Source organism: Acinonyx jubatus, chromosome C2, assembly GCF_027475565.1.
Source record: "Acinonyx jubatus isolate Ajub_Pintada_27869175 chromosome C2, VMU_Ajub_asm_v1.0, whole genome shotgun sequence".
Classification (NCBI taxonomy): domain Eukaryota; kingdom Metazoa; phylum Chordata; class Mammalia; order Carnivora; family Felidae; genus Acinonyx; species Acinonyx jubatus.
Window position 1 is genome coordinate 68,270,053 of NC_069384.1, and position 25,933 is coordinate 68,295,985.

At 39.5% G+C, this 25,933-nt stretch overlaps 1 protein-coding gene across 2 annotated transcripts in view; it reads right to left on the reverse strand.

Moving 5' to 3' along the window:
- Positions 1–7,663, reverse strand: part of MYLK (myosin light chain kinase) — a 276,342-nt gene extending 268,679 nt beyond the window's left edge. For both annotated transcript variants that reach the window (XM_053220952.1, XM_027061019.2), the window contains exon 1: positions 7,445–7,663. The gene's annotated coding sequence lies outside the window, so the exon portion shown is untranslated. The remainder of the gene's footprint in view (positions 1–7,444) is intronic.
- Between the last annotated feature and the right edge of the window lie 18,270 nt (positions 7,664–25,933).

Genomic DNA, 25,933 nt, shown 5'->3' on the forward strand with positions numbered 1-25,933 from the left:
ACATCCACACAATGAAATAAAAGTCAGCAACAACAAGGAGCAACCTACTGATACACCCAACAACATGGATGAATCTCAAACGCATTGTGCTAAGTAAAAGAAGGCAAACTAAAAAGGCTACATATCATGCGACTCCATTTAAATGACATTCTGAAGAAGGCAAAACCACAGGGACAGAAAAAAGATCAGTGGCTCCTTGAGTCTCCTCAGAATAACTCAACATCCAGTTGGACTACAAACGTATACAAGGTGGGGTGCCTGGGTGGCTCGGTCAGTTGGGCATCCAACTCTTGGTTTCAGCTCAGGTCATGATCCCAGGATGATGGTGGGATCGAGCCCCAGGTGGGGCTCTGCACTGAGTGTGGAGCCTGCTTAAGATTCTCTCTCTCTCTGTCTCTCTCTCTCTCTCTCTCTCTCTCTCCCCCTCTGCCCCTCTTTCCAACTCACATGCTTTCTCCCTCTCTCGAAAAATAAAAAAAAATTTTAAGAAATACAAAAGGCAATTTTCTGGGAAATGGAACTTCCTGCGCCTTGACTGTGATGGTGCTTATATGACTATATATGTTGTCAAAATTCAGAATTCACAATGAGTGAGTGAATTTTATTGCATGTAAATTATACCTCAAATTTTTTAAAATGAAAAAGAAAAAAAATGTCTCTAAAGAGATTTCATCATGATGCAGCATTGAAAAGAAAAGTTATTGCATACCTAAAATAATGCTTACCACCTGTCAAGCAGTGGAATCAAACAGCAGTAAGAACTGCCAAATTTATCAGAATAAAGTATAGACTTTTCAAAGCTAGGAAAATGTGAACTGATCATGTGCAACACATGATCATTTGGGTACTGAACAATAAGTTTTTCAAAGCTTCTGGTTAACTGTCAGAAGATATGTAACTTTTAGCAACATTATTTACTTCTAATAAAACCTGTAAGTTTGACCTAAAGAAAGTGTAGATAAAATTCTGGTATAATTTAACATTCCTCAGAATTATTCTGTTAATCCTGAAGGGGTTAAGATGTTAAAATTGTGGTCACATATGAAATTGGCCAAGGACAGAAAAGACTATAGCTATGCTTCTCACTTATGACCATAAATGCAATAAACCCAATAAAATATTAGCAAATCAAAGCCAACAGGGTATTTTTTAAAAACTATATGTATATGTCATGACTAAGAAGTTAACCCAGGAATTTAAGAAGGAGTGAACATTGAAAACTCTTGAGCACAGATTATGAAAAACAGCATTTCATCTTGAAATCATGTGTAACTGAAATAGACCAACACAATTCAGAAGGAGCTCAGTCAGTATTTTCATCGTGATAATGATGAAGAAAGTGACAGTTTCATGAATGAAGGCATATTGTAATTTAGAAAATTTCTAAAATTGTGTATATTAAAGAACGTGCTTTATTCCTAAGAAACTATAAAATGTCTTACAGCCTATGGTAACTTGGAATCAAGAAAATATGCAATGTCATCTCCTTTTACCACACAACTATTATTACGTTTCTTTTCCTCATCAACTAGCCTGAGTTGGTTTCTATTAATTTTAAAGAATCCTTCCTAATATATAAATCAAAGAAATAATTATACAATGAAAAATTGACCTAAACTGATTCCCAAATCTGGCTGACACAAGAAACACTTGGGAAGCTCTGGAAAAACAAAGATTCCCTGACTCCACAGGGGAGGCATGCATTATTTTGCAAACAAGGCTCCCAAAGGGATTTTGTTATCAGCTAGTTCTGGAACCACCACCATGAGAAAATAAAGGCATTAGGCATGTCCTTCCTTTGAAGTTTTTTCAATGTAGTTATAGATCTAAAATTTACCATGGAAAAAAAAATGAAAACAAAAGATAAAAACATTCCATAATAATAAATGATATATCACCACCAAAAGAATTTTGCAGAGACTCATTGCCACAGAAGTTGGAACAAAAACAAGAACTTGAAGCTAAAGAGGTCAGCTTCCATGTTGGGGCAGCACCTGACAGGTATTGGGAACTTAATTAATTCCCTGAGCAAATATTTAAGGATAGGACATGTTACTCAAAGAGGCAAGTGAAGAATATTCCAGAAGAGGATTAAGTCATAGTCAAAAGCAGAGAAGAAAGTGTATACATTGGCTTCAAGGACAATAAGTGAATCAGTCTCTCTGGTTTTGAGGTCAGATTATGGAAGCCACTGAACTTCAGGTACTGTAAAATGTGGGGAGCCACTGAAAGTTTCTGAAGGTGGAGTGAGGCAGTCAGGCTGGGCTTTTTATCAAGTGTAAAATGTATTTGTGCCACAGGGAGGCTGTAGTTAATACTCCAAGTGTGAGTTAGCGAAGGTCTGGTTAGCAGCAATAACAATATGAAAATAAAACCAAGGGATTCTCTGTCTGGGAAAACCAGAGGGCCCATAGGAGGAGGGCCTGAGGTGGCTGCGTTCATCTATGATCAGAAGGGGCCCTAGGTGGCTGTCCAATCACAACAAAAACCCTTAGAACTCCCCAAAACACCACTGGTTGAAATGCCATGGGGTAAAGTCAGTAGCAATTGCATTAATTTTATCATGCCCACCATGAGGCCCTACTGTGAAGACAATAGCTTTTGGTAGTGAGAGGCAAGTTCCAGGCACTCTGAAACAACCTGTTGCCTCCTTATTTACATATTCATTTCCACAAGGTTAGCAACCAAGTGGCTACAGAAATGATCACTCTGTTGACACTAATATGAAAATATCAAATAGTAACTTAACCTGGTTAATGGGGAAGGGTAGGAATAGGTCCACTGTAGGCATGTTCTATGACTAGGCTTAGCACTCAGCTAGAAAAATGCATAAAGTTCAGGAGAAGAATTAGAATGGTTATACCTAACCATAAAGACATAACTGCAAAAAATAGGTAGATGAGTGGAAAGTGCCTTCTTATAGAGCAGCAGATGGGAAATCCCTTAGAATCTTTTGCTGAACACTTCAATTCACCCCATTACCAAGTCTTAGACCAAGGAAGGTGGCCTTCTAGACTCTGGAAAACCAGGTGGACATGACGGAACCAAACTGCATCCACTCCTACTCACTGCCTAGATCAGGCCCTCTCACCCCATCACCATCCTCCATCAGATTGGGGTGATAAGAACACTGGCTGCTTCCAGTTCTGCCACCCAATTGCTTGGCCTCTTAGGCCAGGGTTTCCACCTCAATATAATGCAGGGATCAGGTGGACTGGTCTCCCCCAGCCCCAATGCCTGCCATTCCAGAACCAGGAAATGAGCTACAATAAATGAATCACAAGGAAAGAACACAAAGCCCTGGGAACCCAAAAGTCTTTCATGGGTCTGGGCTTTCACTCTGGCTGTGGATTTGCCTCTCATCATTTTTGATTCAGTATAAAATTAAAACAAAAATTTTCCAGGAATATTCTGTGCAGCAGAGGGAAAACAAGCCTGGAATGAAAACCATCCCCCAAAGAAATCTCAGAAGCAGGCCTGCATGGCTGAAAGCTCACCGCAGGGTCAAAGGTGTGGCACCAGCTTCCCACAAAGGAGAGGCTGGAGCTTTCAGACACTAGACACTAGAGCCAAGTAATCCCACCTTCCTCTCTCCTGGTCAGTACCCACTCTCCCTTCAGGGTCTGCTCATGCCCACCCTCCTACCTCATCATCTTTGAGGCCTTTCCTGACCACTCCAGCCCTGAATTTTTGGCCACCCTTAATTCCCCTGATTGAGTCTGTGCCACAGAACTTGTCTGTTTTCTAATTTCTCTGTAAATGTTAGCTTTTCCCCCAAAGAGACCCAAAGTCTCTTGGGCATACTACCTTTGTTTCATAAACCTCTACAGGGCCAGATGGAGGGCAGGTCCAGTAATTAATGTTTGTTGGCTGAGGTATAGGTCATTCTATAAAGAGAACACTACTCAATTTGCATGGTAACAGTTATTCCTTGTTTTGTGCCTCTTATATTCATATATTCATTTAATTTTTATAACTACCCTCGTTGTCAGATGAGGAAACTGAAGTCACTCACCAAGGTTAAATACCATGGTCAAGAACCAGAGCCAGTAAGGGAACAGGATGGCTCTGAACCCAAGTTTAAAGCCAAAGTTCACATTCTACCCTTGTGCTGCTTCCTCCTGCCAGAAATCTGAAGGAGAGCTACTCTGTACTAGAAATCTCAGTCCTGAAAATAAAGAAATAAAAAGCATCCTCAACTATGAAAATCCATAACGTAAGAGTTTGGTTCCCACAAGATTATGAGAAATAACTCATAAGATCCCAGATTAACAAGTTAGCATCAGATTTGGGGGCCGAGAGTAGAGGTGGGGGTAAAGAGATCTAAAAAGGAATCTCTCATCATCCTTTTTGTCTCCAGAGGGCTCTGCACTCAGGGCCCAGGAGAAGAAGAGAGGAGGGGAGGAAGGGGACAGAAGTACCAATGGGGGGGGGGGGGGTGGGGATGGGGACAATGGTGGGAAATCTAAGAAGCTGGATCTACATAAAAATTCCCACAGCTTCCTAGTGAGGTGCCCATTGTGGGCATTCACCCTCAGACACCAAGGGACAGTGGGCAGGAGGACAATGAAAATAAGGTGGTGTGACCATCTGGAAATTCAGCCTTATCCCCATTAGCTGCAAACAGAGACCTATTCTTACTGGTCCTCTTCCTGCCCCAGCCCCACTGGGCTGGCTGTCACGGTCCATTTTACAAGAGCCTCAGCAGGTGCATACAAGACAGGAAGGATGCATCTGCCCGGGTGTAGTGACAAACACTGAGGTCTGCTAACCTTGAGATTGTAAGAATTGCATTTTCTTGATACAATGACTTAAAACACATGGAAAGATACGAAGCCAAAACTCAATAAGGAAACAGGAATTCATCTGCAGAATGGCACAGGTGGGAGAGGTGAGTGGCTGGCTCAGCAGACCCTAGCCCAGCACATTCACTTTCTGTGCTTGTGGGGCAAGAAGATGGGAGGAGTGAAGGGAAAGGGGGCAAAAGTCACATGGCATGGGAACCTATCCCAGTGACATGTGCGATGTCCTCACTCTGGATTAATGCTGGATGGTTGCTTGAGTCTGAGCCTACATGCCACCCAAGTGTCCACCTGTACATTTCCCACACAAATGGTCCTATCTAGGCTTCTCTGGGTGCACCTTCTGTTGGTCAGAGAAAAGTGACACAACAGTCAAGATAGGCAAAGACATCTTCTGTGGGGAAAAGTTATTTTCTAAGGCTTGTTCTCTAAATTCTACTACATTTCAGAAAGGATAGATGGGATGCTTTCAAGAATGAATAATTTTCCAACCTGCTTGTGTTGGTCTGAATTGGGGTAAAGGCAGTCAGGCTTCCAAGTGGGCTTGGTGTGTATTTCCAGAATACCAAGAAGTGCTGTTTCCAGAAAGATACTAAATAAAATTTCACGTGTTCATGGGTTACCTGGACCCGTACCTACATTCTGGGCTGCATTCTGAGCCCCTTAAAAGGCCAAGAGCCAAAAAACCAACTAGTTTCACAGACTTGACTCACATTTTGGGGGAAAAAATCTAGGGGTCATTCTTGTGGACACTGAGTACATGATGACCCCAGAGTGTTCATGATCTATTCCTCTGAGACTGGTGAAGACCCCTAACCAGGATCAAGACTCCTCCCACATCTTGTTGGCCCCTGGGAAAACAGTCTCTTGCTGAGGGGGTCAGCAAACCTCACACAAGGAAAAACTATTATAAGCCCCCAGCTAGCCCCCTCCTCAGTTAGCTAGCTATTGCACAAAAGAAACCAAATGAAGGAGGCTGGACCAGCACAAATCCTTCACCACTGTGGGGTGGTTCTCCAGGCTCATGCCTACTGGTGTGTGAGAACGAGCATCATTTTGCATCATCAGTGAATGAGGAAAAAGACACCTCCAGAGTACCCACTACCCAATCCAGCATCCAGTGTCCAGTCACTCCCCACCTAGAACCAACTCCCCAGACCCCTACCTGCTCTGGCTCAAGGACCCTGGTCCACTGAGCGTGGGAGAAAAGGGGGAACCTCACCAGGAGGGAACATTCCAAGCTGGCCTAGGGCACTGTGGTGCCACAGCATCAGACTCCACAGACCCTGGAGTGTGGGGAAGAGACAAAGGCTCACAGAAGAGAGAAGGGAAGGAGGTCAAGAATTTAAGGGAAAAGAAAAGACAGGGAAAGAAGGTGATAAAAACAAAAACTTTATTTTACTAGAACCCGAAATGCCCTTTAGGGACCCAATAAGGTTAGCACAAGCACCTACACTTCCCCCAGAGACTTGCATTGTGGATACCTGATGCTTTGAAGTGTCAAGCATTCCCCAATGGTCCTCTCAAGCCCCCCATTTGGAGATAATTTATTAACAAGTTGTTCACTTTGACCTAAAGGATTTTACCTTGTCCGGGAAGAAACCATACCCCCACTTGGAAGAGGAATGCAGTTCTAGGGCAAGCACCTAAAGCCTGGAGGGGGGAGGGGAGGGTGAGGGGGATGGGGACATTTCACATACTGCTCTTGGCACCTGGGGAGAGGAGGGAAAGTGAAAAACAGTGGCCTGGGGCCTGGCACCATGCCCACTGCCCAACTGTACTCCACACCCCGACCCAATTCCCTGGACTGAAATAGCTACTTTTACCCTTCTTTAGGTCCCAAAGGCCTGGGTCTTTCTCCTTCAGGTTATGATACACAGGGCATGTCCCCTAACCAAAGAAGGCCTAGTAAACCTCTCCCCATCAGTCCATCTTCCCATCTGTAGTATCACCCCTAAAAACAGTCCTTTGGGTCTTGAAGGGTGCTAGTAGTCACAAGTTCCAAGGAAGAGTTCTACATCAACCACTGACATCTAACGCGTCCTGGGAATTAGTTATCCAAAACTCTCTAACCGCAATGATCTGCAAACAAGGGTCCTTCAACCACAGAACCCCAGTAGAAGCTAACGAGGAAGAGGGAGGGGAGGAGTTTGAGAAAGTAGCTGGGAGAGAAAGCAAGACCGCAATGCCCGAAGCGCCAATTTTGCCTGGGACCCCGCGGCTGCCTCTACTGCCTCACCTTCCCAGACTCACGTTTGGGCTGGGAGGACCTTCACGTGGCACCCTGGGAACTGGCAGATGAGCCCACACCCTTCTTCCTTGAGGGCTTCGGCGATTAGCACACCTAAAAGCAAAGGCACCCCCCTTTCGAAAGACGCCTGTCCAGACCACCGTATCACTGTTCCCCAGGACCTCACTCCGCAAAAGAAAACTCCCGGCTGTCCGGAGTCACTGCGGTCGTTCCCTTACGCTGCTCCCCCTCGCCCCGAAAAAAAATCCTCCTTGCTGCACGTAGCAGCCCCTCTACAACTGGGGAGTCAGGGACAGGCTTCCCAACAAGGGTCCCAACCCCCGAACCCCACCCTCAGAGACTGACTCCCAGGGGCCGCGCCGGGACAAAAGCACGGGGCGGGCTCACTCACCCGCGCGGCGAAGGCGGCCGGGTAGCCAAGGCACCGCGCTTGGCGAGGGCGCCCCGCTGCAGTCGCGCGGCTCGGGACCCGAGCTCGCTCAGCCGCGGGCAGCCGACCCTGCAGCCGGGGAGACGACGAGGCGCGTCCTGGGCGGGCCGGATGGGACAGGGGTGAGCCGCCGGCGAGAAAGCAAGTGCGAGAGCGAAGAGCGAATGCGCGTGTGTGCGAGAACTGAGAGCTCGGTGCCCGGGATCGGACTCGGACGGCCGGCAGCGGCTCACACGCGCTGATTTACATGTCATTTGCATAGCGCTCCGGGAATGGCCCGAGGTCCTTCCCGTCACGCCCACCGTCAATGCGCCTCGGAGCCCGGAGCCCTGAATCCCTGGCAAAGCCAGCGCCCGACGCCGAGCCGCTCCGGGTCTTCTGGCTGCGGTCAGCGTGTTTTCTCGATTTGTTTTGTATTTTCGCCTGAAGACCACCCGATATGGGACAAAAGAAGTCCGCTCACTGGAAAAACGCAGCGTAGGCTTCAAAATTAATTTCCTTTCTCTCTGATGTGGCGATCAAAAACAACGAATCGAGTAGATCCATCAAAGGGATACAATTTTGTTTTTTATATAAAGTATCGTGAAAAACTTAATGCGCCCACTTTTAAAATTAGAACAAGTTATGTGCCATTTTGTTCAATAAGTGAAGAAACACAAATTGTACAATCAGGATAACCTAGTTCTTAAGAGCACGGATTCTGGAGTTGAGAACCCTACTCTTTATAGCCGCAAAACTTTGGGCAAGTGATTTAGGATCTCTATTACTCGGTTCTACCTCTCAAATAGAGTTAATCTAAGTGCGTCAAAGGAGTGTGAAGCTTCAATGAGATACGGCAGGTAGAGCTCTTAGGAAAGTACCCTCCATTCAGTTACTGTTAACTTTTTAAAAAAATTTTGTTAATGTTCATTTATTTTTGAGAAAGTGCGAGCGGGGGAGGGGCAGAGAGAAAGGGAAACACAGAATCCCAAGCAGGCTCCAGGCTCTGAGCTGTCAGCACAAGAGTCCTATGTGGGACTCCAACGCAGGAACCATAAGATCATGATCTGAGCCAAGTGGGAGGCTTAACCAACTGAGCTACCCAGGTGTCCCCAGTTATTGTTAACTCTTAAATGTGCAAGCATGATCAATGTCTCTTTAACTGAGGGAGCAAGGAAAGGCACGGAGAGAAAGGGGAAGAAGCTATAGAAGGTAAAGAGAAAACGCCCTAAGGTTAGAGATAATATCTGGAAGATTCAGACCAGGGTTTCCCACCCAACTCTGCTGTCAGGCTAACTAGCCCTAGCTCTGAGAAAGCAGTTAATCTTTCTCCCCAGAAGATCCAACTTTGAATGCATTCTTTGAAACGTCCTCTTAGGAATGTTTTGGAGAAACATAAAAAGTTCAACTAGCCATTTCTTTAAAAAAGAAAGGAAGAAAAGAAGAGAAAAGAAAAAGGGAAAGAAAAGAATTAAAGTGTAAAGGTAGCAAAGTCTGTGCTCTGGTGGGAAAAGTCCTAGACTGGCAGACCTAGGTGTTAGACCTGCTTCTAGTACTAGTTTTGCGGAGCTTGCACAAGACACTCACTGTCTCTGGGCCTCAATTTTCTAATCGGTAAAATGGAGACTCCATGGGATTTTTTTTTTTTTTCAGGGATCTTTCATCTCTGAAATTTTAGCTCCAGGGTTCCTCTGACACCTTCCCTTCGTTGTGTGTTAAGAATCTCTTACTGGTTTGTAAGATACCTACAAAGTCTTAAAAAAAAAAACTATATATATATATAGCTCACCTAATATTTAGTTTGCACCGGAAATGAAATATATTGTGGAATTTTCTGATCTGTTCACTTGGTGTGTGAGGTAAATATCTTTGCAGTGACTACCTCGGTCAACACAGAGAACTCTGCCAGGCACCTTGCAAGTCTCTCCATTATCCCAGCCTAATAAGAGCCCCCAGTCTCTGTGCTCCTAAAAGCAACCATTAGCCTTGCTTTTTATGTAACCACTTGTGTGGTTGAACATCTGACTTTGGCTCAGGTCATAATCTCCTGGTGTGTGAGTTTGAGCCCTGCAACCTGTTCATTGCTGTCAGGGCAGAGCCTGCTTCAGATCTTCTGTCCCCCTCTCTCTGCCCCTTCCCTGCTTGTGCTATCTCTCAAAAATAAATAAATCTTAAAAAAAAATTATATATATAGTGATTTTATATATGTAAAGTGATTAAATATATATAATACATATATATACATACATACATTTTGCTAGCTTCTTTGCAGTGTTATCTCCTAATGCATCTTGCGGCTTGTTTGGTTTCGCTTTTGTTTTTAGCTTGAGGTCCCTTTTAAGTCTTTGTTACAATTATCAGTTGAAGAACTTAGGCCTTTTGACCTGTGGAGTTTCCCACAGTCTGGGAATTGCACTTTTATGGGGCAGTTCAGCATATTCCTGTCCTTTGCTTTTCCTTGAATTTGGCTGCTGATCCAGGGGCTTCACCAGACGGAGGTTTCATCCCTTTTGCAAGATTATAAGTAGTCGTGTAGTCTTTGATCAAGAGGTACATGATATTTGGTTTTGTTCTTTTCTAAGGTTAGCAGCTGTTAATGCTCAATTCTTAGATCCATGAATTCACTGAGGGTTGCAAAATGATGATATTTTAATTCTGTCATTTTGTTTTTATCTATTAGCTGAATACGTTTATAAGGAGGTGTTTCCTCTCATCTAATATCTGGTTGCTAGGAGGTAAGTTCATATAGGAAAGTCTGGATAAATATTTGCTTCTTTCTTTTAATTTACCCCATTTTCAAGATAATAAATTGGTTCTGTCATCCCCAGAAGGTAACTTGTAAGTTTCTTTCTTAATATTTTTAAAAATTCATAGATTTAAAGGTATTTGATGGATTGCCATCTATTGCAATTTTAATCCTTATGAAAGCAAAAATTGTCCCTCCCATCTGTAGCCAGTAGGTAACTTCCTTGCTACCTGATGTGACAGGACGTTCCAGGCTCATCATTACACACTTGTTGTCCCAGACATGGAATCATCCATTTCTCCAAGAAGCTCTACTTCCTTTTAAGATGACATTGGACATTCTACTAAGATGTCTCTAGCTTTCGATACTGGAAGAATTCATGGTCCTATTTCTTCATTCAGGACTATGGGTTTTTAACATTCTATATTTCTATATACCCTTTCTTCGCATACGTGAAGAATTCTGGTTCTCAAGGATAATGGAATTAAAATATTTACTAATTTGAAATGTACTATTTACAGTGTTGTATAACCATTGCCACTATTTCCAGACCTTTTTCATCATCTCAAATAGAAACTCTGTACATATTAAGCCACAACTCCCCCATACCCCACCCCCTCCAGTCCCTGGTAACCTCCATTCTACTTTCTGTCTCTCAATTTGCCTATTCTAGATACCCCATATAGTTGGACTCATACAATATTTGTCCTTCTATGTGTGTTCGTTTCATTTAAAATAATGCTTTCAAAAGCCGTCCATGTTGTACTGTGCACCAAAGAGCTTCATTCCTTTTTATGGCTGAATAACACTCCATTGCACTTTACCTATTCACTCATCTATTGACAGACACTTAGGTTGATTCTACCTTTTGGCTATTGTGAACAATGCCATTATGAATATTGGCATACAAGTATCTGTTTGAGTCCTGTTTTCAACTCTGTTGAATATATATCTAGAAGTGGAATTGCTGGCTCACATGGTAAGTCTATTTATTTGAGGAACCACTAAAAGTTTTAGAGGAAACACCAAACTTTTTCCATAATGTTTGCACCTTTTATATTCTCACCAGCAATGCAGAAGGGATCCAACTTCTCCTCATCCTCACCAATGTTAAGATTTCTTCTTTGATCCATGTGTTATATAGAAGTGTGTTATTTAATCCCCAAGTATTTTACGATTTTTCAGTTATCTTTCTGTTATTGGTTCCTATTCAATTCCACTGTGGTGTGAGAGCAGACATGTGATTTCTATTCTATTTGTTAAATGTGTTTTATGGTCCAGAATATGGTCTTTCAGTGAATGTTCCACGTGAGCTTGAGAAGATTGTTTATTCTGCTGTTCCTAAAGTAGTCAATAGATGTCAATGATATCCCGTTGATTGATGGTGTTGTTGAATTCAACTATGTCCTTACTGATTTTCTGACTGCTGATTTGTCCATTTCTGATAGACAGTGATGATGGCTCCTACTATTAGTAGTGGATTCATCTATTTCTCCTTGCAGTTCTGTCATTCTTTGCTTCATGTATTTTGTTGCTCTGTTGTTAGGCACATACATACATGTTAAGGATTATTATGTCTTCTTGGAGAATTGAATCCTTCATCATTACATGATGCCCTCTTTATCTCCAATGACTTTCTTTGCTCTGAAGTCTGCTCTTTCTGAAATTAATATAAGTACAACTGCGTTTGTAAATTGGTGTTAGCATAGGGTATCTTTCTCCAACCACATATTTTGTATTTATAAGTGTTTTTATATTTAAAGTGTGCTTGTTGCAGACAACATATAGTTGGGTCTTGTTTTTTATCTACTGTGAAAATTTCTGTGTTTTAATTTGGCACATTTAGACCATTAATATTCAAAGTGATTGTTGATATAGCTGGATTAATAGCTACCATATTTGCTACTGTTTTCTACTTGTTCCCCTTGTCCTTTTCTCTCATATTCACTGTGAAAGCCACGTTGAGCTACGGGAGGTAAAACTCACAAAAGTGTGGTTCCTTCTTCCCTCCATGTCTGGGATCCTCTGAAGGATTTTGATAGGGATTACATGGATTACTTTGGTAGTGTCATCTTAACAATACGAAGTCTTGCAACCATGAACATAGGATGTCTTCCTATTTATTTACATCGTCTTTAATTTCTTTCAGCAATGTCTTATAGTTTACAGTGTACAAGTCTCACCTTCTTGGTTAAATTTATTCCCAAGTACTTTATGCTTTTTGATGCTATCAAAAATGGAATTATTAATTTCTTTTTCAGATTGTTCATTGCTAGTGTATAGAAATACAATTGATTTTTTTGCTTGTTGATTTAGTATCTTGCCCTATTATGTCAATTTTATTCCACCTCTAAAAATTTCTTCTTAGAAAGAGTCCTGTCTTAAAAGGGAGACTTAGCTGGTCATTTTTAAGAGTTAATGAGAGCTAGACTGCACCAGTCCTTCCAAATTCTGGCTACTGACTGGAGATGAAGAGGTTTTGCCCAAAGTTCTAGGAAATATCTCACTTAGTCTGAAAAAAATTCCATGGTCCAAACACACAAACCCAGCACATACTTCTGGTTTGTCAAGATGAAATAAATCTGCTTCGGAGAGAAACTTGTTTTTTGTTCCTTAAATATCCTGAAATGATGCATGTTAGCTCCTTTGCCCAAAAGCAAGAAACTAGTTGTAGAATACATTCCTTTCCTTGGTGGAGAAGGGGTGTCTTTTTATCTATACTGCCTTCCCAGGAAGTTTAATCTGCAAACCCTGGCCTCCATCTGTCTGTGCATATCCTCTACACTTCCTTCCTATCTCTGGATCCCTTCATTGGCCTGACCCCCTTTGCTACTGGGCCCTTGTTAGGAAAGCCAAAGGAGAAGGAAAGGGAAAGAAGAGAACATAAAATGTCACCATTTATTAATCTTTCATAAGTATAAAATAATAAATGACTCACCTTAGTTTCTGAATTTATTAAATCCACCTAGATCAGCATTCGTGGATTAAGGCTAAAGACTTGCTGGCTCTCAATTCTGTCTGCATGTTGTATTCACCTGTGGAGATTTTTAAAACTACTTATGTCTGGGTTCCTCCTCCAGAATCAATATTCAGTTGGTCTGAGGTGTGGTCTGGAATTTTTTTTTTTTTTAATTCCCTGTAATTCTGATATGAGACCAGAGTTGAGAACTACTTATAGCTTAGGTAAAATCCAAAACAGAAAGAACAGTTCAGAAATCAACCAACTGTGCTTCTGTTTGCTCTTCAGTTCTTAAGGCTAATTATTTGAAGATCAGTGCTTTGACCAGAGGAATGAACATATGAAAATATAGACATACTGAACTCCATAATGTGCTTGTGGATTTGTTCCTGTAAATATTTACTGTAAATTGATTTTCTATTACAGTTGACCCTTGAACAACAAGAGTTTGAACTGCGTGGGTACACGTACATGTAGATTTTTTTTATATAGTACAATACTGTAAATGCATTTTCTCTTCTTTGTTAAAGACATTTTCCCCCTCTGGCTTACTTTATTGTAACAATACAGTATACAATACATATAACATACAAAATATGTGTTAATTAATTGTTTATGTTATTGGTAAGGCTTCCAGTCAACAGTAGGCTATTAGTAGTTAAGTTTTGGGGGAGTCAAAAGTTATACATGGATTTTTGACTGCATATGGGGCTGGTTCCTCTAACCCTCAGATTTTTCAAGGGTCAACGGCCTTTAAATCTTATTATTTCATGCATTATCATTATATAATTGAAAAGGTTAGTCTTTGGGGGAAAATATTTGACTACAAAACCAGAAATTAAAATATAATTCCTAAGTCCAGAAAAATGTTTAAATTAATTTTTTAACCATAAAAGTCACAATTCTATTTGGTAGGAAAAGAAATAAAGGAGAGAACAGTTTAGTAAAAGGTAACCATCATATCCCCCACAGTTGCACACTGCAATCCCCGCAAGTATCCTGTAGTGAGTATTTCTTGGGTATCTTTCAGGAAAGGGCTATTTTATTAGGTCACTTCTTACAATAACAACTCTAAAATTTAGTCTGTGATGTTGTGGCTAGTATGTTAGAAACAAATTTAATCCCAGTCAATGATTTCAAACTGCAGAACCCCAGAATTCCAGAGGTGACTGGAGTGGATGGATTGGAGACTCAGGCAAGGTTCTCAAGTACTCATCCACTCCTTGTCCAGAGCAACTCTGCTTTTCTTCACTTTACGTATTAGGTTTTCATGTGTGACTTTGCAGAACACTTAAATCTTCTGTTTTATATAGTCAGAAAGAATAACAACAGTTTAAATAAACAGACAAATATGAACTCAAGTGATCACATCCTATTATTTCACATTCTACCTATCGTTCTCCCTCATATTTTACTGCTGAACCTATAGGTTCTCTGTTTGCTCCCCTTCCCAACCAAACACACTGTAGAGGTTTATCTTAGAAACCACAGAAGGAAGTGCTATAAAAATACAGCACAGCAAAGACCACATTTAAGGACCAAATGAGCACATGAAAATCATGGCTGAGAAATCCATCTATTATGTAAAGCAAATTTGGAGCATCTCTATGTAATGCCCTTGATTTACAAATTTGGTAAACTCAGTTTTCTGCATCATGAGAATCTACAACCAGATGATATTATCTACTAAAATTCCTGTGTTTTACAGAAAGGGAAATGGAGGTTAGAGGTAAGTTGTACGTGTCTGTCTCAAATTCTTTGTGTGGAGGGAATATAGTAGTAAGATCTGAGTCAGCCACTTGGTTTGCATTGAAGCTTTGCCATTAACTAGTTGTGTGATCTTTGACAAGTAACTTAAATTCTTCTGAGTCTTAATTTTCTAACTGTTAAAAATGAGAGAAGTGAAATAAACCATGACTGCTTTATAGGGTTGTTTTGAAGGCTGAATGAGAAGATACACTGCAAAGCATACCAGCAAAGTCCTTGATACCTAATAATTGTTCCACAGATGGTAACTATTATTCTGCAGAGTATCAATTAGTTATTCAATCCTGCCATGCCAAATTCAATACTCTGGCCTCTGATGGGCAGAAATTTTCCATTATTTGTGAATACACAAAGTGAATAAATGGGTATATTTATTGTATTACTTACCTGTGGAAATTTTTTAAAAGGTAGTCATTGCAAAACAAAACAACAAAACTGTATCAGAACAACAAAATGGAATTTCTAAGAGGAAAAGAAAATAACAGAATAAATCCTTCTTTAGGAAATTTTTGCTCTGGATTTACCCCTGCATATTTTATAATGGCCTCCTATAGGTCCATGTACCCACTGGAAAAACTGGTCAATTAAGTCAAGAACCCTCACATAAACAGAAGCCTGACATTAAGAGGTTGGCTAAAACAATAATGTTCCAGATTGCTCTTCTTTGTAGGTCTTCCAGGACTCATCTGGTCATTCTTCCTACCACCAGCAAGACCATACCTAAATGGTCTTAGGTGCATATAGTCCTCTCCTTTCTGATAATATGAGAAGCAGACTTCAGTTATGAGTTCCAGTGACTGGATATTCTGTCTGGAAAGTTTTTTCTTATGTCTACGTAATCATTAATGTTGCTAATAAAATCCACTCAAATCATGACAGTGACAGCAATTCTAAATACTTATAGATTTAACAAGATAGACTCAGGATCTATACTGAAAAAAACTGGAAAAAGAACATAACTATTAAAACAACAAAACAGGATTTGAATACATTGAAAGTTATATTATGTTCCTAGAAGGAAAGAAAATATAAAACTGTTAATACTAATAAATTTATTTTTTAAGTTTATTTTGAGAGAGTGAACACGTGAGCAGGGGAGGGGCAGAGTGAGAGAGAGGCAGAGAGAGAGAATCCCAAGCAGCCTCCATGCTGCCAGCGCAGAGCCTGATGCGGGGCTTTATCTCACAAATTGTGAGATCATGACCTGAGCTGAAGTCAAGAGTCAGATGTTTAACTGACTGAGCCATCCAGGCACCCCTCTAGTAAATTTAATATATACATTTTATGTAGTTCCGATTATAATTCTAACAGTGTTTTCCTTGGAATTCGGTAAAATGATTCTAAAGTTCACATGGGAAATGAATGCCAAAGAAGAGCTAATACAACTAAAAAATGTAAGAAAAGAGAGTGTGTATGGGGAGGGGCTTACTAAGATATCAGTTGTATGATAAACTTTACGTATTCAAATCAATATGGCATTTGTGGAACAGAATAAATAATTGCTAATTACATGACAGTGGTTATTAGAAATGTGCCAAAGTGGTAGTTCAATGGGGAAAAGATGAAGTATTAAAAAAAAAGTATAGGCACAACTGGCTACCCATCTGAAAGCAAATAAAAATGGACTATATTCAAAAGTAAATTACAATGGATTAAAGATTTAAATATAAAGGAAAACTAATTTTAAAACTTGAAAAAAAAATCTAAGAGATTACATGAACAATCTATGGTTTGGGGAGACTTTCCTTACTAAGAACCAAGAAACTATAAAATAAAAGTCATATTTGACCACATACAAATAACTTTTTTCTTTCTGGTATAGCAAAAGGTACTAAAACAAAGTTAATAGCAATCAAGATATTAGGAAAAATGTTTGTGCAACTGTATTCTTGCAAAGGATTCCTTCCTATACAAAGCACCCTTAAAACCTGATAAGATAAAACCAACAACTAAATAGAAAATTGTGCAAAAGACACAAACAATTCACTAGTGAGTAAAGTCAAAAGCCCAATAAACATGAATATGCCCAAATTCACTAGAAATTAAAGAAATAAAAATGAAAGCAACATACAATGATTGTTACCCATCAAACTGGCACACATAAAAATAGCCATAGCAAAGCTTCCACTGATCAATTTAAGTATCAGTAAGAATCATAACTGCAATGAATTGAAACACATGAAATAAGTTTAATCCATGAATTTATAATGATACTAAATAACATGTCGCCAATTGAAGAATGCCTGGAAACCAATTCATTATTTTGAAAACTGATAAAAACCTGGAAAGAACCTAGCATTTTTCTTGTCTAATGCATATAAACTGTCTCATTGGGCAACCAAAAAGCAGAGTTGAGAAAGTTTTTACATCCTAAATGAAAAAGGACAGAGTTGGACTATCATTTTGCAACCCTAATGTATCTTGACACAGAGCATCAATGGTTGCTAACATCAAAAAGGGAGAGATAATCAGATATCATGTGACTTTGATGGAGGAACAGACACCATCTATGAATTATTCTTGCCATAAAGGTCAAACCTGAATCTGACCAACTCTTTACATTCCACTAACAATTCACAGGAAATAACTAGGACAAGGAATACACTCCATTACAACATAGGGGTGCAATCTGCAAAATTCAGACTGTGGGAAACTTTACAGCACTGATACCCTGGTTCTTCCAACAAATAAATTGTAAGGAACAAATGATGGAGGAGGGAACTATAAATTAAAAAGGACATAAAGACTTTAATTAATTGCAATTTGTGGGTCTTATTTGAATTTCTGCCCAAACAAAATGTAAACACCATTTGAATATTTTAAAAATCATTAATTTTTAAAGGTATGATAATATTATACTTATTTTATATTTTAGAAATACATTTTTACTTATACTTATGGCTGGAATAATATGGTATCTAGGCTTTGCTTTAGCATATATGAAACGGGATAAATGGATGAGACAGGATTGGCCATGGATAGATGGTGGTTGAGACTGACTGATGGGAACATGAGAATTTATTATACTATTTGCCTACTCTATGCATATTTGAAATTCTCCATGATAAAAAGTAAACACACACACACATACACATACACAAAGCCATAGTGCCTATTGCTGTTTGCTGGTAGTGTGATGAAGGCAATTCTCACATGTTGCTGGCAGGAATGTAAAGTGGTACAGCCTTTTTAGAAGGCAATTTGGCAAGATCTATTTTGAAAGACACGTATCTCTGGTGACCCAGAGATTCTACTTCTGGGATGCTATTCCTTAGAAATAGAAATAGAGAATAGAAACACATGAGGCTGCATGACAAGTATGTTTGCTGTGAGAATGTTCCTGGGGGACCTCAAACTGGAAACAAAGTGAATCACAGAAGATTTGGGGACTGGCCCACTCTCCCTCCAATTAACACTTTTCTTTTTCTTTTTTCTTCTTCTTCTTTTTTTTAATGTTTATTTATTTTTGAGAGAGAGAGAGAGAAAGAAAGAGAGAGAGAGAGACAGAGAAAGAGAGAGAGTCTGAAACAGGCTCCAGGCTCTAAGTTGTCAGCACAGAGCCCAACACAGGGCTCAAACTTAGGAACGGTGAGATCATGACCTGAGATGAAATCAGATGCTTAACCAACTGAGCCACCCAGTTGCCCCCAGTTAACACTTTTCTTGTGTGTCTATTTTGCAGAGACTGGAAAGCTAAAGACATATTTCCCAGACTCTTTTGAAGCTAGGGGTTTAGATTGGGATTTAATTTTGCTAATCATTAGTGCCAGTGCAGATCTGACTGACACAGTCTAGGTCTGGAGTCAAAAGTTCTGGTGGCAGCTACCTGATCCCCAGGTTACAGCTAAAGTGGAATGATTCTGGAACCAGCAACTGGGACAGCATCTTCCTGACTTTGATGGATACCGATGTCCCCTTGGGCGATAGGTTCTGTGGGACTGCTATGGGAGCCATTCCTGAAAGCCCAGCCTAGAGTTTGCCTCTTGGGTCCCTCTAATAATTTTTTAAGTCCTGAGTTCCCCACATTAAATGCTTTTCTACTTAAGATAACTAATTTCTTTATTTTACAATGAGTCAAACTGTTGAATAAATTATAGTATTATATTTCCATATCATGGAATATTAAGCAGCCATTGAAAAGAATAAAGCTTTTTCTTATAAGAAAAAGAAATTCTTATAAGAAAAAGAATAAAGTATGGATGCATACTGAATGACTTTCTGGTCATCTAGAGGGATTTTCATAGGTACTTCTAAGTGTGAGAAAATAAAAATAGAGAAAAATGAGTATAACATGACCCATTTTTGTAAAATAATGATCAAGTCCCTGAAATCCCCATGAATCCATGTAAGATTTTATGAGCATGGAGAAAATACTGGGTTATGAATATAGGTTACAGGTATATAGCTAGAGAATAGAAAAGGTGCTAATATGGGAAGAGGAAGTGGAGAGGGAAGGTACTTATGAAAAAAATAGCAAGCACAATATGATCCTATATATATATATATATATATGTATATATATATATATATATATATATATACATTTATTTGTCTATGTATATTGCATGCATAAAGAATGCTTGAATGGAAAACCAACATGTCTCAGGATGTCAGGATGATGAAATTTTAGGTGGGATTTACTTTCTTCATATATTTATATAAAGATCAAATTTTTACAATGACCATTTGGTTTTTTGTTTTTTGGGGTTTCTTTGTATGATCAGAAAAAATAAAAGTATTTTCACTGTGGAAAAAAAAAAGTCCAAAAAAAGTGATTTACAATAGTAGTAAAAGCTATAAGGTACCTACAAATAAATCCCACAAAATTTTAACAAGATCTTTATGGGGCAAATAAATGGAGCATTATACAATATTAATGGATTAAAGTTCTCGATATAATAAAGATGGCAATTCTCCAAATTAACCTATAAATTCAGAGCAATTCCAATAAAATCTCAAGAGGATTTTTCATAGAACTTGACAAACTGATCCCTGAATTCACACAGAAGAGTAAAGGGCCCAGAATAGCCAAGACAATTTACAAGATGAATGAGAAAGGATCACCCTATCAGATTTCAAGACACTATAAATCTGCAATAATTAGAAATGTCCTATTGCACAGAGGTAGATAATGCCTCAGTGAAACGGACTTGAGGGAGCAGCAATGGACCCACAGATATTGCAGAACATGGTGAGTGACAGAGGTGATATTACACATTATTGGGAAGGACAAGATGACAAACAAACATAGGTTGCTGGCCCCCTTTCACAATTCACCCTAGAAATGCTACGGAAGTGATGGGTGGGTTAATGAACAAGAGAATATCATATTAAAACATTGAGAAACATTCAGGAAGAGAGGAAGTGGCTTTGTTCCAGCATATATTTGGACAATGGGACCTTAGAATAGAAGAAGGCAAGGCAGAGGACAGGTTGTAGAAGAACAATTTTATTGTATTTTCTTCCCTCCCCCACACTGTTCTGGGTGCGTCACTGCTCACCTTGTCACTTCTGTGGAACAGAAGAGTAATGCTAGCACAGCACTACTGGATGGAAGAATAATACTATGGCACAGCTGCAGTCTTGCCGGTGGAGAGTGGCTAACACCAGGTGTAGATCAATGTTTTGACCCTGGAGCAATCCTTACTCCTATCCCAATAGTAAGGAAGGAAATCTTGAAAAAGAGCAGAGCTGAGGGAGAAGATACAGGAAAAGCCAGGTCACGAGGGTAGGTAAATAGGGAGTGATCAAATCCAGACTGAAATAACAGAAGTCATCAGTCTAAGGAATATTTCCTGCCACACATTATATAAACTCATCACGAGAGGTCTTAGAGTATGGATTTCAGTCTCTTCTCTCAGGTACGAACTGCCTGTCTAGGTAGCTAGTATTCCCAAAGTAATATGAAATTATAGGGGGAAAGAATGATACAAATGAGGTGCACATGCTTAATGGTCTATGCTAAAGGGAACAGAATCAATAGATCAGACAAAGATTTACAATATACATAATAAATATATTGAACAAGATAAGAAGAGTATTAGAAATATGAAGCATGAACAACATAACAATTGAAATTAAGAATTCAATAAATGAATTTATCAGCAAAATATAGATGAAGAAAAAATTACTAAGATGAAAGACCAGATCAGGAAACTTTCCACATAAAAGTTAAGAATAGACAAAAAGATGGCAAAAATAAGAGAAAAGTTAAGAGACATGAAGGTTTGAAGTAAAAACTTAATACACATCACAGCAGGAGACAGGAAAACAAATTATAAGGAAATACCAGAAGAAATACTGAGAATTTTCCAGAATTAGAAAAAGGTGTAAAATTATTGATTTAAAGAGTTCATAGAGCACTAATAGGGGACACTTAAAAACACACAGACACAGGGGCACCTGGGTAGCTGGGTTAAGCTTCCGACTTCAGCTCAGGTCATGATCTCATAGTTTGTAGATTTAAGCCCCAAGTCAGGCTCTGTGCTGACAGCTCAGAGCCTGGAGCCTGCTTCAGATTCTGTCTCTCTCTCTCTCCCCCCACACCCCACCCCCTTCTCTCTACCCCTCCCCCACTCACGCGAGTGTGCATGCTCTCTCAAAAATAAATAAACATTTTTAAAAAATTAAAAAACCCACACAGACACAAACACAATACTGTCATATTCACTAGAGTGAAATTGAAGATCAAATCCAGAGAAAATTCTAAAGGCTTCCAGAGAGACAAATTATATCACCTTCAAAGCAATAAGGATCTATGACAGGCTTCTTGCTAGCCACACTGGGAGCCAGAAGACAACGGTGTAGTGTAATATGCAAAGTGCTGAAGGAAAACAAATTTGAACCTAGGATTTTATAACAAAACTATCATGTTTTAATTTTATTGATTTTCCCTTCATTTCTGAGATGGCTTAATTTTTGCCTTTCATTTCTTTCCTAAGCTCTGCTAGCATCTGCCTCATCAGCTATTGTCTCATCTTGTCCTTAAACTCTTGCTTCTCTGCTCAATGCTCTTGATTTGAGTAGTTATTTACTATATAATAGCTTATATAATACTATATATTACTATATAATATAATAACTTAATAGCTATTAAGTCAGTTTTAAAAATTCATGGTCAAATATTTAGTCAACTTGTATCTATTCTATGGCAACATTTTTCTGGTGGTTTTTAGTTTATAATTTGATTTTCCTATTTCTTTCATTTTCTTCTCTCAAAATATTTTAGTATAGATTCTCCGCTGGTCCTTTTTGATGACTCATTTTCTGAAGCACATTAGGAAGTTTTCCCTGGATCAGCTATCTGCAGAATGCTTGTGTGTAAGAAGGGTTAGAATTTTCCTTAATGTTCAGAGTTCTGTGCAGTGATTTAAGTGTTTCTTCTCTACATCGTTAATAGGCATCTGTGTGTTTTCCCCTAACATAAAGCCTATGAATCTTCTTCTTGTGTCATAAACTAAGGATTTAAAATTTCTCTCTTTTGGGTGAGTTGTTCATCGCTGAGAAGTGTGCTTTACTAGCTCTTTCTTCTTCTGTCTGGAGTCATAGCATCTTCCCTCTATTCCCTCTCATATGAACCCTGCTTGAAGACTATTACTTTTGGCAACCCTTCTAATCTGTGGCCTGGTTTTAGATCTGTCTCCTGTTTTCCCCCACAAATGGTATTTGTACTCCTCTTGTTCATTTTGATTTCTACAAAAGAAGGGAAAAGGACTTTACACTACCATCTTCACATTGAAATCCAATGGAAACTATTGTTTAAATGTGAGGGTGAAATTAAGATATTCAGTCATTAGAAAGTCACCACACAAAGATACTCTTTGAAAGTGACATCATCCAGAAGAAAAATAAATATAGGACAGCAACGCAAAGCTAAACTTCTATATGACGCCAACGTGGTTTGAGTGTCTATCAGAGCTACATGCCTACTTGCTTGGAAATTCCTTTGGTATTGGGAGCCCTCTCCTTGGAAAATACAGCATTTTGAGCTGGAGTCTTCAAGATCCCATCTCCTCATTTGGCAGTTTCTGGGGCCCAAGTTTCCTCAGAGGCACACTTTGTGTGCACTTTGTGCTCAGTGTGTAGAACACAGTAGAGATATAATAAGTTATAAATAAATGAAGGTCACATAGAATATGAAGAGTCACTTGATCATCTGACTCATGATGCAGAATTCTTGCTCTTCTAATGCATTGTTATTAAAATGACCTTAGCCACTGAAATATCCATGTTATCCAGTGAAATATCACTGCTAAGTGTCTTATATTCATCAATAATCTCTCCTGACCTTTCCTCAATCTTTGGCCAAAGATACAAAACTACTATTTAAATTCTCATACGCTTTCTGGGTAAGTTAGGGGTTGAAGGAGTTGCTTTATGCATTAGTCATCCATTATTACAGAAATCTGATCAGATGGATTTTTAATACAGTTGGGATGGGGAGAGGGAAGAGATGATGACAGAGGGCTCAGTTCTCTGGTGAAAAAATGATCATTAGCATTGTGGTGTGGGGAGAATGGAGAGGTGGCATATAGGTCACTGCTCTAAATAGTGAAGACCTACTTACATATTTATGTATTAACTTGTTCTAGTAGTGTCTCATCTTCCACCAATCTCCCTACCCTAAGACAGCAAGTCTGATGATACTGACCTAAAAAAAAAAGATTAATTTTCTCTCCATCCAGTTAGTCTCTGGATTTGAAACTTTATTTTCCCTTTACTTCTTTCTTATCATCAAACCACAAACAAACGACTACCCTCTGAGAAGGTCTGTTCTGCTTGTTTTGGAGCCGCTTAGTTTGAAATATTTGATTCTCCTAACCTACCCCATTCTAGGCCTAGAGCTCACAGCCAAGTACAGAATAATCTGGAAAGGATGGTGGGGTAAATATGTACCTTGGCTGTGTGTTCCCTACTGAGCAGTGGACATTTCTTGTTGTAGATCTTAACAAATGTGTACTCCTACAGCTCCAAAGGGCACCAAAATTTCCTCCTGGATAGTTTGTGATGCCTCTGCATGTCTTTGTGAAGTGTTCAGGGAGAAATGAACACTTTAATCCTTTAGGCTGAGTAGATGGTAGTACTGGGGTCCTGGAAATGTCAGAATTCACTGTGAATGCCAGTGTTGATAGGAGAAAAACTCATGTAACTTTCTCCACCTACTTTAAAAACAAGTTTAAATAGTGACTTCTGATGAAATTAGCCAAGTGATTGGTTGGAGGATTGTCTTACTAGTATTATGCCAAATGCAAAACAGAGATTTTAAAAACATTGTGTGCCTTTCAGAAAGCAAAAGTAAAACCTTAAGTATCTAGTACAGTATATACACAGGTACATAGATCAACTATATATAGTGATCATTATCATCTAGTGTTCATAATTCACAAAGTGGTTTTTACTTAATCCTTATGATAAATTCCAGGAGGAATTTTTATTTATTTATTTATTCATTCATTCATTCATTCATTCACTCATTCCATATTAGACCATACTAGTAGAGAAAGAACGCCATATAGCTAGATTCTGGTGACAGATTTGGGGCCCTGGGACTCAAATGGTCATGAGAGTTAGCTGATATCAGGGAAATTTTGACAAAAGTAGACTGAAAATTGCAATATCTGTTCAAGGATTTAGTTGTGTGGCTTTGAGCAAGGGTCTTTAAAATATTTTTTTGGTTTCAGTTTCCATATTTCTAAAAATGAGATTGGAATAGAGAATCATAAGGTCCCTTTTATCTATAAAAGTCACTGTAAAAAATAAAGCAAAAATTATCCACAATCTTTTTTATACCAGGAGTATTTCAAACTTCTAAGTATAGAATGCTAATAGAAATGGTGATGTTCAAAAATTAGTCCTGTGATAGAATTATTAATAGAACAGTAATATCAGAATTTTTTTTTTTTTGAGACAGAGAGAGACAGAGCATGAATGGGGGAGGGGCAGAGAGAGAGGGAGACACAGAATCGGAAGCAGGCTCCAGGCTCTGGGCCATCAGCCCAGAGCCTGACGCGGGGCTCGAACTCACGGACCGCAAGATCGTGACCTGAGCTGAAGTCGGACGCTCAACCGACTGAGCCACCCAGGCGCCCCAATATCAGAATTTTTGAATCATAGGTGACAAATAATGACCTCCCTTCTATAAATCTTCTCTAGAATTGACAGGGCCATCCCATTGATAGGGAAATGGCCTTTTCACTTCATCTGAAGTTCTACATACCCTGAGCATAACCTCCACAGCTGACTAATTGAAAGATGTCTAGTCAAAATGCTAGAATACAATATTAAAAAGAACGTCAAATCATGGAATGACCAAAGAACTTTTAGTCAAATCCTCACATTTTATAACTGGAGAACAAAGTTCACACAGAGAAACAGTAGCAGAACCTGAATCTAGGTCTCCTGATGCCCAGTCTACCTCTTTTCATGGTCCTTTATGGCCTCTATGAACAGTCCTGGCTTCAAGGACAGGTGTTTGTGGTAAATGTGAACTGTGGGGCAGCTGAGACCACTTGGTTGGTCAGAACCTCAGCTTTGAAGAACTGCTCACCAGCTGGACAGGAGCTGGGTCCCCCTGACCTGTCCTAATATGATGCTACTCAACACCAAGAATGACCATGTGGATACTATTTGGAAATGAACTATAGCCCTAATATGATCTGTAGTAGAATATAATGGCTAAAACAACTTTAACAAGATTTTAGGAAGTGATAATCTAATTGCATTCTGCTTGATAACATCACATCTGGAGTTCATCTGCTCATTGCTGGATTTAAGTTTTAAGACATTGACAAACTAGAGGACATCAAGACAAGGCAAGCAGGATGGCGAGGGCTCTCTAAATGTTGTTGTAAATCAGGTTATACAGTGCCCTCCAGTTTTCAAAGTGCTTTGCCTACATTTATCCCTCCCACAAGGTGGTAAAGTAAGCTGGTAGGATAAATTATCCCTGCAATGGTGACAGAGTTAGATAAACGTTTCACCCTATCTCCCCTTCTAAATA